The 15,809-nt window shown below is 43.4% G+C and overlaps 1 long non-coding RNA gene across 3 annotated transcripts in view; it reads left to right on the top strand.

The window, feature by feature from the left end:
- LOC118006933 overlaps positions 1–15,809 on the top strand; it is a 63,976-nt gene that overhangs the window by 11,630 nt on the left and 36,537 nt on the right. For 2 of the 3 annotated variants that reach the window (XR_004678227.1, XR_004678228.1), the window contains exons 1-3: positions 3,889–6,388; positions 6,603–6,692; positions 7,421–8,327. This is a non-coding gene — a long non-coding RNA (uncharacterized LOC118006933). Of the gene's footprint in view, positions 1–3,888; positions 6,389–6,602; positions 6,693–7,420; positions 8,328–15,809 lie in introns of those variants that run through there. The other variant, XR_004678229.1, reaches the window with a different exon arrangement.

Genomic DNA, 15,809 nt, shown 5'->3' with positions numbered 1-15,809 from the left:
AAAGATAACCAAAAGGCAATTAAAAATGATCCTGAAGGAGAGAAGATTGTTAAAAGAGAGAAAGGCAGAGAGAGAGAGAGAGAAGGGAGAGAGACAAAATTGTGGTCCAGAAATGTGAGGTCTCTGCCTTCTAATTTCCATCTGCTAATTAGTAGCAGATACAGTGACATGGACTTCATATAAAAAATCGCAGAACCCGACTAGAACCTAGGTCTCCTGATTGCCAGCCAATACTTGGTCCTTTAGCCTTCTTATAGCTGGACATGCCACAGTACACTCTTCTTTCTGTATTTTGAAAATCACCCTTAACAATGATTGGCTAAATGTGATCTCTGTTCACAACGTTGACTTCAGTTCAGCTTTGAACTCCTGGAGTGAAGAGCCAGATTTAAATACCTGAATGGGGTGTAAAAAGGAAGACTCTTCAGATTTATTGTGTGAAATCTGAAAGGCAGAGATAGAGCCAATGTGGATATAATAAACAGAAGGAAGTTTTATTTAAAGCTAAGAAAGACCTTTTTGACATGAAGAGCTGTCAATAGCTGGAATGATTTGCCCTGAGGGAGAGTGAGCTCTTGGCCATTGGTGGTGAGCATGTGGATGCCTGTGAGGCAGTAGTTTGGGCCAGGTGACCTCTAAGACCTCACACGTCTTTAGTAAACCTGTGAGGAATATATGAGTATTTATGGCATCTGAATAATTCCTTCTTAAACCCATTTGTGCATCTGCACCCCCAACCAGGTACCATCTCCTGGGTTCATAAGTTTGCTATCCACTATGTAAAGTAGTATTTCCTTTTATTTCCTTTAAACTCTGGGGTAAGGGCAGGTTGGACAAGTTCTGTTTTTCTGAGATTTGTGGGTTAAGTACCTAGTTCCATTCTATCAGGCATTGTCATATCCCCCCAGTTTTCTCTTTTTTTGCTTGAGAACATCTAATTTTGTTGTCCATCTTTATACCAACAAGGTCTATCATATTGGTGATTTGAATAATTCTCTGTCTTTTCCCCGCTTCTCCCAACTCCACTGATTTTTTTTCTTGAAGGTCCATGAATAGAGCCGCTACATTTGTCCTGAGCCCACACACTGCTTTCATCTGGACAGGGGATGATGCCTTTCCCTCTGACTCCCATGCTTATTCTGGTGAGATCTAACATTCCCACGAGCACCTCAGCTGCAGCTACTAGAGTTCAGTCAGAGCTGATCTCAGTTTCTGCCCTGCCACTCATTACTGTGTGACCCTGGACAAGTCACCGATTTTCCTTTGTAAAAAGAGGAAGACAATACTTCAAAAAATTGCTAAGAGACTTGAGAAAGAGAAGAGCCATGCAAGTCACCTGCATTGTAACTGGTGCAAGGTCTTTGCTCAATACCTGGTTATGGAAGTGAAATGTAATAAACCTAAGGGTGTTTCCTGAATTGTGATACATGAGAGTCCATCACTCTAGAGAGATTGGGGCATATTTACTCATGAGCACTGCTTTATATTTGCCCAAACTGAAGCTTTGTTGTGACTTTTTTGGATTCTCCCGAGTTCCTGAGATTTAAAGTCAGGGGACTCCAGCTTATATTCTTTCTCTATGATTTATTAGCTCTATGATTTGGGGTCATTATCATCTCTAAGTCCATTTCCTCTACTGTAACACTGAGTTGATAGAGATATTTGAACTCAAATCCACTCAGGATTCTAATTGTAGCTCCATCAGTTTCTAGCTCTCTGACCATGCTTAACCTTGCTTGGCTTAACCTTGCTTGGTTTCCTAATATACAGATAGAAAAATAACACCCGCTTCAGAGAATCATTGCCATAGTTCAATGAGACAACCATGCACAGCATCCCCGGGGTCACACAGGATGCTCTTAACCATTAGTTGTGTTGCTCCCCAAATCACAGAGTTGTCCAAATGTTTTGTAACTTCTAAACAAGTGTGCAGATAGTAGGAGCTATTATTTTGTGTGGTATTTCTTTACCTAGAAGCAACATTGTGTAATGGAAAGAGCATTGGATTTAAAGTCCAACTGGGATTGAAGTGATGAAAGCTTTGGATAAACACTCTGCTCCCTGAAGCTTGGGTTCTTGGTCTCAAATAGGGACAATAGACCTCTCTCTGCATACCTCACAGGGGCACCTGGAGCATCTGACAAAACGCTAATGGTGAAACCAGTAAGGTCTGAAAAGGAGGTGCCGTGATGACTAAAAATGTTTGATGACATTTATAAAAGTGGGGTTTCACTACTTAGTGTCCCTTCTTCCATGTCTTTGATTAAAATGTGGATGAAGGAAAACTCAATTCAGAGTGGTTTCTGATTTCTGCAGATCCCTTTGTTAATATTCTCTATCTAGGGAGGTTGCAACAATAGTACCATATTATTTCCTATGATCCTTGTCAAAAATGAGGTAGTACCATAACAACCATTTCTGGAATCAAGCTGATCTCTGATGTGAAAGTCCAGCCACAGACATCTTGAATCTATGAAAATTGAAAGCACTGAGTTTCAGTAGTCCCCTACTTAGATCCTAAACCTAATCTCTTTTTAAAAATTTTTATTTCAATCCAATTGATTAACATATGGTGTATTATTAGTTTCAGAGGTAGAGTATAGTGATCCTTCAGTTGCATATAACACCTTATTACATCAAGTGCCTAGCCCTAATCTCTTAAGAGCAGGTTGGTTTGTTAAAGTCCTTCTGCTTTTCTCCCCATAATAGCTTATGTTTGCTACATTTACATGATCCTAGAATCCTGGATTCCAGACACGGCAGTCAGATTCAACCTCTTATAATTCCCAGGCAACCCTTCACATGGGTGGAAATCCCATTGGCAATATGACATTCCCTCTGGGGCAGTGACCATTTATGAGAGGATATGCAGTCTGAATAATAGCTCCACATTTCTACCCATGACTCACTTCAGAATTCTGGGGTAAATACTATCCAATTTGTTAAGTTAGGTTGTCCATTCCATTTAGTTGGTGGGCAGTGGGGAGGAGCCACACAGCATGGATCCCTGACTTGAAAGGCAAGAGATTTGAACTCTTGTCCCAAATATGCTACCAGTTTGTTGGATAAACCTGAGAAAGTCATTTTTCTCTATGGCTCAGAGATTTGAAGGGGTTGGATGAGATGATGTCTAATGTCCCTTCCAGGGTGATCATTTTGTGATTCAAAACACACTGTCATGCATAGTTTTTCCTGGCAAGGGCCCTGAGGGACAGGGCTGGGGTCACTGAAACATCTGATAATGCATCTCCCTTTCCTTAACAGCACCCAGAGGCTCTCCTTTGAATAAACTCCGGTTGAATATCCCTAATTAAGCACACTAGGCTCTGTGGAACTTGGCCACTAGAATGGTAACTTAGACCAGACAAGAGGTCAAAGGAGGTGTGGGAAAACCATTTGTATTGATTTTCTATTGGTGAAGTAAATTGCAAAAATGCCCATTAATGAAATTTAGAGTAAAAATGAAAAGGGGGAAGACCTTGCCCTGCTGGTTTCATAGTGCTGGCCTGAGGCTGTATCTTCATTAGGGCCTCAGGCAGAAGAGGCTTGAACTACAGAGGCTACTGAGTTCCATCCTGATGTTAGTCTCCTGCTGCGCCACCTTGGGCAGGTCTGGCTCCCTCTTTGAGCCCTTATTTCCTCCATCTGCTAGTGAGCATCTTGGACTAAGGCAGTATTTCTCAAAGTATAATGTACATATGAATCATCCAGAGATCTTGCAAAAATACAGATTCTGATTCTGTGGGTCTGGAGTGGGGCCTCTGATTCCACAGTCCAAACAAGCGCCTCGGTACCGCTGCTCTTGCTGATCCTTCACCCATTGAGAAACAGAGGGCTAGATTATTTTTAAGGTCTTTTTTTTTTTTTTTTTTGTCTGTGAACCCTCCATGATGCAAATAGTTCCCCAATACTAGGGTGGGAAGCAGAATAGGAAAACGTCTTCAGATGGTATGCAATCTAGATTAAAATACATTTTTATCGTAGACAGGTAAGAATAGCATTTCTAAGCCTCAGCTTAAGCAAGAGGGAAGGTAGGCCCTGGTGGGGATATTGGCTCTGAAGCCTGAGGCCATCTGAAAAGATATTAATGCCTGAAACGAAAGGAGAGGAGTGAGGCAAATGTTGACTCGAGGCAGGTAAAAAAGTCAGGGAACAACTGTCCGCAGAAACCACAGGTGATGGAGTTGGAAATAGTCACAGAAAAGCAACAAAGAGCTTAATGCTCATTCCTCAGAGATGCATGGCTGGCCCTGCATTGTACAGATCCTATCTCATGTACCTTCGCAGCATTCCTGCTAAGCTTCAGGGGAACATTAGGGCTCTCCCCATCATGAAGGGGAACTAGGAGGAGGGAGGGAGCGGATGAAGGCTGAGAACACTGAGAGAGAGGAGCCCCTGGGGTCAGCAGGCAGAGCCTCAGCAGTGACATCTCAGTGACCAGCCCAGGACCTGGCGTGTCTCCACACACACACACTTGGGCATACCCCACTCAGGTTCTCCCCATGTCACCCCTTTGGAGCTAACCGTGGGCAGCGGTGTGGGGGAAGGAAAGTGCCTCAGCACAACCTCGGTTTCACTTCCTGCCTTGAACACAGAGAGTCATTATATAAATATCAACCTCAGCAGCTGCTACTCTCACCCCTCTTCTCGCTATTACTCCCGAGGCCCAGCTCACAGGCAGGGTGCTGCAGCCTGTCACTTTCCCCTGGTCCCATAGCCCTTGCACCAGGGCGGCCAGGTGGGTGCCTAGGGCAGAAATGAATCACAACCTCTCTCTGGCTGTCCAGCCAGCCGTGCCTGGTGGCCCGCGCCTCACTGAGTGGGGGAGGTTGTCCTGACCAGTGGCCCACGTTAATCAAATTAAACCTCATTTACAGACCTGACAGGCAGTCAGCCCATCTGGAGAGGCCACAGAATGCACCGTCAGCACTCGTGCTGATGGAGTTGCGGCAATGTATGTATATCTATCCCATGAAATGAACTAAAATCACCAAAACTTCAAACGTGTTTTAAGTCAGAAAGGCAGTGTAGCATGATAGAAAGAGTAGTCTGGAATGGAAGATCAAAGATGGGTTCAAGTCTCCATTGCGCTAAGAATGAATAAAATCTTCTACTAATCTTCAGCCCAAGGAACTCCTCTTTCAACATTGGCTGAGTTTTGTTTGCTTATTTTTTTCTTCAGTATTATTTTAAAAACAACATAAAATCCCAGGCATGTACATGTAATCCCCCTGATCCTCAATTTCTTCATCTTTAAAATAATGACACGAACCTTGCTTCTCTTCTAGGGCTGTCATAAGGAACATATGAGATGCGTGATGTCTCCTCCTTAGCCTACTGAACACACTGATTGTCTTACAATAGGATATGCGAGTGTGTGTGTGTGTGTGTGTGTGTGCAAAAGAGGTTAGCAAATTGAAAGCTGTTATTCCAAGCTATTTGAATTACTCATGTTTTAACAGTGTTATAGCCATGGCCATCTTAGAAAATCTCAGACAGAGCCTGGTAAAATGGTTTCACTGGGCTCTTGAAATAGTCATTAGAAAACAGTGTTTGGGGATCTCAATATCTATGCGTTACTCAGCAGATCAAATGTTGTCAAAATAGTATGCTCATTCTTTCTCTTGATCCACTCATGGCCCAACTAGATATTTGTGATTTACTATGAAATACCAAAAATAGATCACTAAGCAGTTTATTCGGTATGAATCCACTAAACAAATTATATATATGCTTTGACAAAAAAAAAAGACTAAAAAAGGATGGATGTTCAGTAAAATATTAACTACTGGTATAATCTCTGGATGGTGATATTTGGGTGGTTTAAAGGTCTTTCTTCATGCTTTCTTTTAATCATCCAAATTGGATATAATATCAGAGACATGGGCCTCTGAAAGAACACAGAGTTTGGGAGTTCTTAGTTTTCCCCCTTCCCTTAAGCACATATGTGAGGCGTCCAGTAGAAGGAAAGCACTGGTGACAAAGCTGAAACAGGTCACCATGGGCCCAGGCAGAGTAAGGGTCTGAAGTTAATTATTTTCCTAAAAACTGTTTCTTAAGAGTGAGTGATTGATTTCTATGTTTGTCAGTCTTTCATTCATTCACCCATTCTACCATTATTCATGTACTTGGTCATCAAATAGTTATTGGACTGTTATGCAGTGTTGAGATGGAGCATGGACTGATTGTCAGAAGATTGAGGTTCAAGTTCTGCTACCATTTTTCTGAAGCCATGAGCCCTTGGTCCCTTCGGGCTGCCTGAGGCTCCCTGATCTATAAAATGGGACCAATGATGAGCATGAAAGCTCTTTGAGAACTCCACAGTGCTGAGCAGGGAAGGAGTTTCTGTGAAGTGCCACACACTACGCCAACAGTGCAAGGTAGAAAGGTGAGTCACACGGAACCTGTGCTCTTGAGAAGTTTGCGCTAGTGTAGCCTGCGGGCTTAATGCCAGATCCAGCAATATGGGGCATGGGAAGAATGTCTTCACTGGAAGCCAGGGAACCTGCATGCAAGTTTAGTCTGGGCTGCTGATACGATGTGTGAATATGAGCTACTCAATGTCCCCCTCTGACTCTTGACTTTTTATCTCTCCCATAAAGAAATGATTAAGCCCGATTATCTCCAAGGCACCTGCCAGCGGGGACATTCTATGAAACAGTGAAATCAGGAAAAATGTGAAGCATGTTAAGGTATCCGTCACAAACCGACATGCATCACATATCGGTTTCTGTTTGTACAGCAAAGTTACGGGAATATTTTAGACAGCACTGGCATCCCACAGGGCACGTCTTGGGTCTGTTGGAGCTGGTCTTCTGCTACCTCCTTGCTCAGTGTCTGTCCCTGCAGCAGAGACAGAGAGCAAACTCTTCTACAAGATGACTAGGAATCCACTTTTGCATCCTGAGTAAACATGATGGGCAACATGTCTATTAGCTGTTTCTCAAACCTCACTATAAAGCGAGTCTGGATGGGGGAGGTGAAAGGTGGGAGCAGTGGGGAGCCCATGTTGGTAATCTGGAGCCCAGGGTTTAGGGGCAGCTCAGCCAGTGACTGAGTAGTGACATTCATTTATTCATTTGTTCATTTATTCAGGGGGCATTTATGGTACATCTACTGTGTGTGTTAGGCACTGGGTTAGACATTTGAGATAATAAAATGTGTAGGACCTAGTTTACTAGACTATGTTTTCCCTGAGAGCCAGAGTCTTGTCTTTATTTCTCCAGTGCCCTCACATGACCCTATCTTGAGGAGCATGTAAACTAGTGGGTCTTTAGAAAAATAATTTTCTTTCCTGGAACTCAGTGTTCCCGTTTGTAAAATGGTTTGGGTGGGGGGAGGGATCAGACTTAATGATGTCCAAGATCCCTTCTAACTTGGGTGTTTTGTTCTGCTGTTACAATTATTTGGTGTCCTGCAGTGAAGGTTTGCATACAGGATGGAGCAAAGTTCACAGAACAATCTGCAGCAGAGGTAAGCTGCAACCGCCAAGCCTCCGGGGAATGTGTGAAGCCGTAAATCTCACTGATCCAGACTGGGAGCAAGATGTTGTGTCTGAACACCCTCAGAACAGAGAACCAGAATCTCCGAGTTCCTGTCACCACCCCCCACCCCCGCCCCCTGCTTTTACCTGTGTCACCCAAACTCTCCGGGGATGGCAACATCTACCTCACATATTACTGTGATGATTAAATGTGAAAACACATATGAAAGGTCTTTGTAAACTCTGAACTGCTTTATACATGGAAAATATAATTAATATTCATGAAGGAGGAAGAAATAAAAGGGCACCTTAAAGAATGAATAGGCACTACCTAAGTGAATAGCTGGGTGTCAGACACTAGAGTTCGTACTTCATAAAAATCAATCATTTAACCCTCTTGACATGAGGTAGGGGCTATTATTTTTCCCATTCTACAGATAAAAAACCTCGCACCCTGGGAGTTTAAGTAACTAGCTTGGGATCACCCTGACAGTAAGTGGCAAAGCTAGGGCTCACACCAGAGGAGGCTAGCTGCAGAATCGGTACGTTTAACCAATGTGTCCTTCTGCCACCCTGCATGGAAAAATGTTTTCTAATCCAAGTTAATTCCAGCCAATAAACTTGGCCTGAGAGACAGACTGGGCACTGGGCACATGATGATGAAGACACAGGAGTGTCAGCAAATAAGGAAAGACTCTAAGGAATAAGGAAATAGATACCACAAATATGACTGGTATTGGAATAACGTAAAGAAAAATGTGGAGATGGAAAAGAGGAGGAGTGTTCCAGAGGCTCTGCATTTAACAGACTAAGGAACTAGGTGGTGGATGAAGAGAAGTTCAAGGTAAGGCTAAGAAAGAGAGGTATCGGAGCCGGGTGGTGAAGGATCTTGAATGCCAGTATGAAGTGATTGGGGTTTAGCCTGGAGTCGATAGGGAACTATGAAGGGTTTTGGAGCCACTAAGTAGTGCATCAAAAGTGGAATTTTAAGAGAGGTAAGCTAATAAAACAGAAGAAAGCCATTTTTCTTGGACTGGCACTATTACCATAGTCTGTAGACTGGTAAAGATGAAGTTAGGTCCGAGGCACCTGGGTGGCTCAGTTGGCTAAGCGACTGCCTTCGGCTCAGGTCATGATCCTGGAGTCCCGGGATCGAGTCCCGCATCGGGCTCCCTGCTCAGCAGGGAGTCTGCTTCTCCCTCTGACCCTCCCCCCTCTCATGCTCTCTCTATCTCATTCTCTCTCTCAAATAAATAAATAAAATCTTTAAAAAAAAAAAAAAGATGAAGTTAGACCCAAGTTAATTTTTCAAGTTTGACCTCTTTGGGAGAGGGGAAATGAAATTCCAGGGATTTAGTACCATCATTTATACTCAAAATGGTGAATAATGGAGAGCTGGTCCCAGTCAGGAGTGATGTGTTCCCATCCCATGCTTGACTATCTTTGCTTCCTTGTTGGAATGGTGGCCCTGCCTCTGATGGACCCCTCCAGTGATGGGGAATCTTTACTCCACCAAACAGGCTGTTATTCTTGGACAGCTCTTACTGCAAGATTGAATTTCTTTTCTTTTCTTTACTTTTCTTTTCTTTTTGCCTTGCCTTCTTTTGTCTTTACCGTTGTCTTTCTCTTCTCCTTTCTTCTCTTCTTTCTCTTCTCTTCTCTTTTCTCTTTCCCTTCCCTTCCCTTTCCTTTCTTGATTTTTTAACTACAAGTGCTCATACTGTTTCACTTGAATCTAAGCATGTCTTTATCTGATACCACCATGTTGGTAACCCCCACAGCCTCAAACCTATCCAAGTTTCAACAGGGAACTTTGTGGGGGTCTGAAGGGGTGGGATCCAGGAACGAGTGGGGAAACCTCACAGATCATCCCTGCTACCACCAGTGCCACTCGGTACCAGGTGGTGAGATTCACAAGTGGGTTAGCCATGGCTCTTGCCTCTGAGGGGCTCACATGCTGGAGGACAGATGAAGGGGGTGAACAAACAAACAAAAAAAGTATAAAGAATCTGCAGTGTATATATAGAAGGCCCCCAGTCTCAGTTTCAAGGGATCAGGATGGCATCTGGTTTTGTTCACAACACTGTACCCCCAGTGTGTAGAATGGGGCCTGGCATGTTCCCAATAAATGTTCACTGAATGAATAAATGAGTGAGTGAATGAATAAGTGTTTGATAATATCTGATCTAAAACCATAACGAGGTTCTTCCAACCGTCGACTTAATACTTAACTCACTATAACCTGCCGATCCCTATTTTATAAGGTCTCCTGTGAGGCTTGTCTTAACAGGTAGATATTAAGCAACAGAGAAAAGGCACAGTGGCATCCACTGCTTTATGTGACAAGAGTGCCCGTCCCAGCACTGACTCCTTGACCACATGTTGAATCCACAGGAGCCTGACTTGTTGAGTGAACCTGAGCAAGTCACTTAACCTCTTTAAACTTCGGTTTCTTATCTCTTAAAGCAAGGGAGTATCACGTCTAGTTCCCATAATCGTTAAATAATCTCCTGCTGGGAAAGAACTTGATCTCATGGAGAAAAGAGCCGAATGAAATCGGCGGGTCTCTTTCCTAAAGCAGCTTGATCTTTTCAGAGCATTCAGACTCAAAGGTTAGCCCTACAGAGCAGTTGACATTCGAGGGGCATTTGAACCTGTGAACTTTTGGCTTAAAAGTAAGAGTTCAACTCTCCCCAGGTTCTCTCTGGTGTTGCAAGTTGGCCAAGGGTGGCTGCCGCACTCTGCGTACGACCGGAAACCCCAAATTGGGTTTGCATCTATTTGGTCGAGGTACCTTCCCCAGCTCCACCTCCAGATGTTCCACGGGGGTTTGAGGTGTGGTGGAGGAGTTAACAGAGCTTGGTGTCTCTCTGATACAGGCGAGTGTGTGCACCCGCATGCACGAGAGAGCTGGGGGCGGGAGTGTCCCAGCCTGCTTCCGCACAAGGGTGCCGCAGACAGCCTCAGGTCGCGCTAGGCAGAAGGAAAATGCTTCTGTAATCACAAGAGAGAGGCTTCCCCATCTTCTCTCCGAGAATGCTTGGAGGCCATTTCTTTTTTAGCGAACTGCCAGGCTTTTCCCCCACATCAGTAATATTTCAATGACTTTTACACACTCGCCTGCCTGCTTTTTAATAAGCAGGGCTTTGCATTGATGGTACATGTGCAAAGTCTGACCTTTTCGTAGGAAAAAACATTCATAACCAAAGCCTATATATAGAAGCTTAAGACTGGAGCAGATAAAGATGTAGGTCATATGACTTTTTTGTGTGCGAAGCATAATGCAAGAGGGATGCTGTAGACAATTCAAAACTCATGAAATACTGCCACTGGTTTGAGCCCTCCTAATATTTATCAAAGGCTTTAAATAATGACTTTGTTTTCAACTGGGAATTATAATGCCACCTTCTATCCCCGAGCACAGGAATTTTTTCCACAGGGGAAATTTACTTAGTTTAAAACTATATTGCACTATCTAGTTAACTCCTAACTATTCTTATTAAAGGAAAGAACGGTTACCATAAAAATGCATTCAGTGAACAAATATATAAAATAATATGATAGATAATCGAAAGATCTGATTTGTGTCACTTATCAGAGGAAAACTTTTCCCCAGGCCCACCACTACCCAAGTGAACATACACCAAATTCCTCAGCATTCAAGGCTAACATGACCTGGGAGTTGCCTGCCTTTCTAACAATCCCCGAGACACCCTTTTATAATCTTTGTTCCACTAACTCTTACAAGCCTATGCCTCCATGTTCCTTTATTTTTACCTTTGCTCCCTTTACTCTCTCTTCTTGGGACACCCTTTCCCAGACATGTCTGCATGTCCAAGTCTATTCTGAAATCTATGGCTCGCACATGGTGGCCTCCATGAATACCCCTTCTCTTCCTTTCCTGCCCTTCCCAAGCTCTTTGCTTTTTCATGAGCTGATCACAGCTTGCTCTGGACTCTGCCTACTGGTGTTCAGGTCTTATATCTCATTCTGCTAGACTAGGAACTCTTTGAGGGCAGGGCAAGAATAATGTTTGAGGTACTCTCTACCAGCCTTAGGTGTAGGACCTAATACTGGAGACCACATACAATAGAAAGCACCTATAAAATACATTCCTGCGAAATGTTTATTGAGTGAGTGAATCTGGCTTTGGGAAGCACTAATAGTGAAGTGCAGAGCATTTAGTGTGTATAGCCACTCTGCTAAGCATTATCTCATTTAAGCATCAGCAGTGAACCCATGATGTTATTGTTACTGTGTCACCTTCCAGAGCTGAAGAAACAAAAGCTCAAAGAAATTGAAAACCTTCAGCCAACATCACATAGCTGGCAGAACAATAGACCAGGATTTAAACTCAGATCTGTAGGGCCAGGGGTCTGCTGGAAGACCTGACTTGTTCCAGCTTGTTCTGATTTGTTCTACCTTATAAGAGCTGATTGCTGAATTATCAGGAATTTCGTGGGGCGCCTGGGTGGCTCAGTCGGTTAAGCATCTGACTTTGGCTCAGGTTATGATCCCAGGGTCCTGGGATGGAGCCCTACACTGGGCTCCACAGTCAGTAGGGAGTCTGCTTGAGAGTCTCTGTTTCCCTATCCCTCTGCCCCTTCCGGCCACAAGAACACGTGCTCGTGCTCTCTCTCAAATAAAGTCTTAAAAAAAAACAACAACAAATAAATTATCAGAAATTTTGTGAACTGGTTGCAAAGCACAACCATTAGTAAATATTAAATCACGTAAACATACAAATGAATTATATTAAAAACGATGGTAATAAATAATCAAAATTCACCACTTCCTATTTATTTTATGACCTTCTATTATATATGTTCTTGAGGTTATCAGTATTTCCAATATTGGAAAACACGACACATGTGGGCTTCCCCTGTAGAGCCACTTGTTGAGCACTTACCAACACACCACTGGCCTGGCCCCAAAGCAGGACAATGCTGCGGTAAGTAATAGGCTTAGGGCCCAAGATATACATGGACTTTGCTGTTTCCAGATTTAGCTTTCCAATAGGGCCCCACTTTGGGCCACTGCAGATGAACTGCTTCCTGATGATAGGAAATTGACTTTCATTAAACTCTTTTGGGCTTTGGGGTTGGAGTGAAAATAATTCTAGAGGTTGTTTTATGCCTATACCCATATATCCTAAACCTTATCACAGATTTAATTATTATCTTCATCACATCCCCTACACGGGAATATATGATGCATCTCTTGCAGAGGAAAATGGGAATTCTGAAATATGGCTATAAATTGATTTCCCCCCGATTTTCATGAAAACCTACTGTTTTGCATACATATCCTTGGAGCCTGGATTTCGTGTGCCTGGTGTCTGCAGTATGTACCTTACTTACATGTACCTTACCTGAAATGAAATATGACCTTTTTTTTTTTTAAAGATTTTCTTTATTTATTTGACAGACAGACAGAGAGAGAGAGCACAAGCAGGGGGAGCAGCAGAGGGAGAGGAAGGAGAAGTCTCCCTGCTCAACGCGGGGCTGGATCCCAGGACCTTGAGATCATGACCTGAGCCTAAGGCAGATGCTTAACAGACTGAGCCACCCAGGCACCCCTGAAATATGAACTTTGAATCAGAGGTTACGGGTTTCAGTACTAGTTCTTCAACTCAGGGCAGGTTAGTTAACATCACTGGGCCTCAGTTCCCTCATCTGGCCAATGAAGAGTTTGGCCTAGATGTCCTTGAAAGAAGCTTCTGGCTCTACTTCTGAATGACACAGCATGGTGCTTCTCTTCTCTAGGGCTCGGTTTGTGCACCTGTAAACAATGGGATTGAACCAGGGAGTTCCCAGTGTCCTTTGCAGCACTGGAAGGGGGTGGATCTACATGAAAAGCCGTGTTTTCTACCTAGTGTGTCATTCCTATCAGATACCATTATGCTTTACCACCAGAAAGATGCCAGGTAACCTGCTGAGCACCCAGAACTCTGGAGCCCAGAGGACTTGGAGATGGAACAGGAGCTCTAACTACCACAAGGAGGCCAGGGTGTGTTGGCCCTCAAAACAAAGGGAAATGCGTGGGTGCAGGGAGCGCCTCTGCTGTTTTCTTTTAGATGGTCTAGAAGACTAAAGAAGTGAGGGTGAAATATCTGTACAGAGGTTTTGATTTGACACTCCAGCTGGGTCTGCAGTGAGGAGGGTGGGGGGAAGGGAGGCCTAAGACATAAGACAAGTGATGATTTCTATTGGTCTGGGGAGATGAGGAGTGATGGTGAAGAGGAGGGAAGGAAGGAAGGAAGGAAGGAAGGAAGGAAGGAAGGAAGGAAGGAAGGAAGGAAAAAGGAAGGAAAGAAATGTGTAATTTTCAGGGTGGGCAGAACATAGGCGCTCAGAGAGAATGTCTCCTTCCTTACCCTTATCTTTTGACCCTGAACTTTTGTATCTTTGTGGAAAATCAAAAAGTATTCTTAACTCCTCATCAACATCTTCATCTTAATCCTCACCCACACATCTCCATATGCTTTTCAGGTTACAAGCACTTTGGCACCCATAATCTTATTTAACTCACAAGATGAGTTTGTGAAATAGGTTATTATTGCTTGGACTTTTCAAAAGAATTGGAGGTTCAGAAAGGGAATTGATATTGCTCAAGATCACCTAGGTGTAGAGCTGAGACTAAGCCCGTTCTTTTGACTCTTAGGTAGGTTTGCCTTTCTAGTCCCCAAATGTCCTTTACTGGTAGCTGAAATGACAGATTTCTGAGCTGCTGTTCACCAAAGGGCCTCACAGAACCACACTAGAGAAAGAAGAAATCAATACATTCATAGACTCATTGAATCCTAGAACTGGAGGGGACCCCACACATCCCTTGGCCCACCTCCTCGATTTTCAGATGGGGGAAATGCAACTCACAGAGGCACATGGCATGTCCAGGTTCTTGTTCAGGGTCAGTATCAAAGCTGGGACTTCACCTCTTGTCCTTGCCACCCGCTCTGGCATTGTCTACTTTTATTGGTTTTTTAGCCACCAGCAACATTAAGAGATCGTAACTACTTCAAAATCCTTGACTATCATTGTGAGGACAATGTAACATTTTCTACCAGCATAGCCATGGACTGAAGAACTTTGGATGGAGGGAGGCCAACATGCTCCAATCTCAGCTGTCATTTCGCATTTCATCCACTGTGTGCCAGCAATTGGATTTATTGCTGGTGAGAACAATGACTCATGCCCTTTTGATGCCAACCAACTAATTTATCATGCCATGACTTGGTAGGTACAAATATTTAGTATGTGATCAAAAATAGAGGACCCCCCTGTCATCCAATCCCTTAAAATTGGTCTTACCTGAGCCTGCAGACTTTCTCAAACCCAAAGCAAACTTTTACCCCAAATGTAACCAGATAGACTTTATCTTAAGAATTGCTAACTTGTAACCTAGTCATAAAGGCAGGCAAAATAGAATAGGGAGAGTTGCCTCATTTAGGAATTGCCTGTCCTGAGTCTATCCCTACTGCTTTTGTTAAATTGATCTCTCACTTTTGGCAGCTCTTTTTTTCTCTTTGAGCCACATTATTCCCATTGGCCAAATGAGAGGGTTAAAGTAGGTGACCTTTGGGAGATTATCTATTTTCATGAACTCCTTATAAAAATCACACCTTTATCAGAGCCATCTTGCTACGTCCTAGTTTTTCTATATGGTCTCGCTATGCTTTGGAAGTAAGGTTTGGCCTCTGTTCTCAGAGGGTTCTGCTCTGTTTCTAAAAGGATGAGGGACTGCTTGAAAACTAAAATGAGCTATATCAATTTAACCTGTTTGAAGTTAACTTCAGGATCAGCAATGAGAGTACAACAAACTTCAGAACTTGACATGACTTAAGCTCTCTCTCTCTCGTTACAATATAGTTTTTAAAACCCACTTGCCAGGCCAGATGGACAGGCCACACGCCATAACCATCCAAGAAGTGAGGATGAATTCAGGGAAAAAATAACAAAAACAGAAACTCCAAAGGGCTAAAAACCGAGAAAATGTTTTATTTTAAAAGTCACAGGTGGTTGTCTCAAGATTCAGCTGGCTTTGATTCTAAAGATCTGTAATGATTTTTCTAACATGGCCCTGAGAACTCAGGTCTAAAACTTGGGCCTCTTCCTTCATTTACTAAACTGATATTTCCTAAGTGCCTCTGCAGTGCCAGGTACCTTGTTATGGCTGTGGGGAAACAGGGATGATTTTACCATTGCTCTGATCCTAAGGAACTTAGAGTCTCAGGGAGACGATCTGGCACGTGCACACTGTAGTTTAAGGCAGTGGCTTCAGTGCCATGAGAAAGTTCTGGTTGCTGAAAGGAGAGTAAGATTCCATC

Source organism: Mirounga leonina, unplaced genomic scaffold, assembly GCF_011800145.1.
Source record: "Mirounga leonina isolate KUSES-001 unplaced genomic scaffold, KU_Mleo_1.0 Mir_115, whole genome shotgun sequence".
NCBI classification, from domain to species: Eukaryota; Metazoa; Chordata; class Mammalia; order Carnivora; family Phocidae; genus Mirounga; species Mirounga leonina.
The sequence above is the reverse complement of the archived record's forward strand: the minus strand, read 5'-3'. Positions and strand labels throughout refer to the sequence as shown.